Raw genomic sequence first — 3,311 nt, 5'->3', positions numbered from 1 at the left:
TTTTTAAAAGATTTTCCATTTTTGTATATAGATTGATGTAGATATAGATGATATAGATATAGATATATAGATTAGATATAGATACAGATATAGATGTAGATATATATATTGTTTGTTACTTCTCACCTGAGGATATTCTTTTCATTGATTTTTTTTTTTAGAGAGAGCAGAAAGGCGGGAGGGTGGGAGAGAGAAACATCGATGTGAGAGAAACACACTGAGTGGTTGCTTTTTGCACCTGCCCTGACTGGGGCCAAGGAATGAACCCATAACCCAGGTACATGCCCTTGACTGGAAATTGAACCTGAGACCCTTTGGTCTGTGGGTTGATTCTCAACCACTTAACCACACCAACCAGGACTCCATTATATTTTTAATTGGTTAGTGCAAATACAGAAGAACTATATTTTTTTTGCTTTTTTGCCATTGTAACTTGTATTCTTTTATTAGTTTTAACAGTTTGTTCGTTGTCTTAAGTTTTGTCTCTTCCCTTCCAGTTTTTAACATTTTTTATGTCTTTCTTGCCTTCCTGCATTGGCCAGAGATAATGACTTCTGCAAGAATTCTAGAACTACCCTCTCAATAATTTAAACTGATAATGAAACCACCAATCTACACTTTGCAAACTAGCTTTTCTTCTTCACCTCTTCCCCCTCCTCCCTCTCCTTCTTCTCCTCTTTCTTTCTTCCTTTCTTCCTTTCTTTCTTTTTTCTTCTTTGGAAAAAAAGGTCTATTGTATCTTCTAGAATCTCTCATTCCTCAATATTATTTTTTAAAACCTTAGTCCAAATATTTTCAGGATTTTCTAAATGAGATTGTGTGGGTCAGTCCCCTCAGCCTCGTTGGCCGCCGCCTCTCTGCCAGCCCTCAGGCGCCACTCGGGGCGGCGGTCTCCGCGGGAGGGAGCGGGCGGCGGGCGGGCGGGCGGGCGGGCGGGCGGCTGACGGGGGTGGGGGCCGGTGGTCCTGCGCGCTCAGCGGCGGCAGCTCCATGGGGTCTGCGTGAGGCGTCCGGCGCTCCGAGGCGTTCCCGCTGCTGCACAGAGAGGACCTGTCTCCCGTGGACTGGGAGTTCCTGGGGAGCCGCCTCTGAACAGCTGGTCATAATTTCCTAAAGTCCCGTCTCTTCATTTTCCTTTGTGTTGCGTTTCGGAACATTCAGAAACCATGAACATGAACAACGTTCGTGATGAAGAGTTTGACTGCCATTTCCTCGAAGAGGGCTTTACTGCCAAGGACATCCTGGACCAGAAAATTAATGAAGTCTCTTCTTCAGACGACAAGGATGCCTTCTACGTTGCAGACCTGGGAGACATTCTAAGGGAACATCTGCGGTGGCTAAAAGCTCTTCCTCGGGTCACCCCCTTTTATGCAGTCAAATGCAATGACAGCAGGGCCATAGTGAAGACCCTGGCTGCCATCGGGACGGGGTTTGACTGCGCCAGCAAGACTGAAATACAGTTGGTACGGAGTCTTGGGGTGCCTCCAGAGAGGATCATCTATGCAAACTCTTGTAAACAAGCGTCTCAGGTTAAATACGCTGCCAATAACGGAGTCCAGATGATGACTTTCGATAGCGAAGTCGAGCTGATGAAAGTTGCCAGGGCGCATCCAAAGGCAAAGCTGGTGTTGCGCATTGCCACCGATGACTCCAAAGCAGTCTGTCGTCTCAGTGTTAAATGTGGTGCCACCCTCAAGACCAGCAGGCTGCTTTTGGAGCGGGCCAAGGAGCTAAACATCGATGTCACCGGCGTCAGCTTTCACGTGGGCAGTGGCTGTACTGACCCTGAGACCTTTGTGCAGGCCATCTCTGATGCCCGCTGTGTCTTTGACATGGGGGCTGAGGTTGGTTTCAACATGTACCTGCTGGGCATTGGCGGTGGCTTTCCTGGATCTGAGGACGCAAAGCTTAAATTTGAGGAGATCACCAGTGTCCTCAGCCCAGCCCTGGACAAGTATTTCCCATCAGACTCGGGAGTGACAGTCATAGCTGAACCGGGCAGATACTATGGTGCATCAGCTTCCACGCTTGCGGTTAATATCATTGCCAAAAAGCTGGTCTCGAAGGAGCAAACGGGCTCTGACGATGAGGAGGAGTCCAGCGAGAAGACCTTCATGTACTACGTGAACGATGGAGTGTACGGGTCATTTAACTGCATCCTCTACGATCATGCGCACGTGAAGGAAGCCCCTGCTGCAGAAGAGGCCCAAACCAGATGAGAGGTACTACTCATCCAGCATCTGGGACCGACCTGTGCCGGCCTGGATCTCATCGTGGAGCGCTGTGGCTTGCCCGAGATGCACGTGGGGGACTGGATGCTCTTTGAAAACATGGGTGCTTGTACCGTGGCTGCTGCTTCTACTTTCAGTGGGTTCCAGAGGCCAACGATCTACTATGTGATGTCAGGGCCGATGTGGCAACTGATGCAGCAAATCCAGAACCGCGACTTCCCACCCGAGGCGGAGGTGGAGGAGGACGCCGGCGCCCTGCCTGTGTCCTGCGCCTGGGAAAGCGGGATGGCGCTCATCCCAGCAGCCTGCGCGTCAGCCCGCGTGAACGTGTAGATGTGTAGACGCCATTCCTGTAGCTGTTACGCGAGTGTACCTTGACTTAAGGGATTTGGGGGGACCACTTACCTTAATGATTGCTAGTTTGGAATGTCTTTGCAAGTGGGGGTGGCACAGATGGAACAAGGTGGAAGGCCTAGGCGACGGGGTCACACTTACGTGTTCCTATGGAAACTATTTGAATATTTGTTTTATATGGATTTTTATTCAATTCTCAAACATGCTACCGCAGAGCGCCCCTCAGCTGCCAGGCAAGCATTTGTAGCTTGTGTGTTGGCAGAACCAGCCCGAGGCTTAGTGTTGTGACCTGTTTTAACAATAAAGTACCTTGGAAATTAAAATAAATAAATAAATAAATAAATAAGATTGTGTGAACATTCCTTGAGGCCATTTTGTTTGCTAAATGCCATGTTTCAAGTTGTCTTCCAGAGATATTCAGGTTAAGTCCTACAGATGCTGGACAAAGGTAATCAAAGAAATTTTATATGAACTTGAAGACTTTATATAATAACAGCTGTAAATGAAGGTCACACATATTTATTTAATCTCTAGTATAGATTTATTACCATCACACTATCATCTTCAGAGTTGGCCTCTTAAATAACAAAGAATGGGAAGAATAGAATTCATTATAAGAGCTATAGAGGTAACAACAGATGTTAATAAGATGCCAAATAATATAAAAAAATGAAGAATTCTGAAGTTCAAGTTCATTTAGTATGTCATGGTTACTTAAGAGTAAAA

General features: G+C 46.9%; 1 pseudogene across 1 annotated transcript; it reads left to right on the top strand.

The window, feature by feature from the left end:
• Positions 1-724: 724 nt before the first annotated feature.
• On the top strand, positions 725-2,564 carry LOC308530139 (ornithine decarboxylase-like; annotated as a pseudogene). Its single transcript has one exon. The product of its transcript is annotated as an ornithine decarboxylase-like (transcript).
• The last annotated feature ends 747 nt before the right edge of the window (positions 2,565-3,311 follow it).

Source organism: Myotis nattereri, assembly GCF_964212035.1.
Source record: "Myotis nattereri genome assembly, chromosome: 1".
NCBI lineage: Eukaryota > Metazoa > Chordata > Mammalia > Chiroptera > Vespertilionidae > Myotis > Myotis nattereri.
Note: the sequence above shows the minus strand (reverse complement) of the source record. Positions and strands in the feature narration are given on the sequence as shown.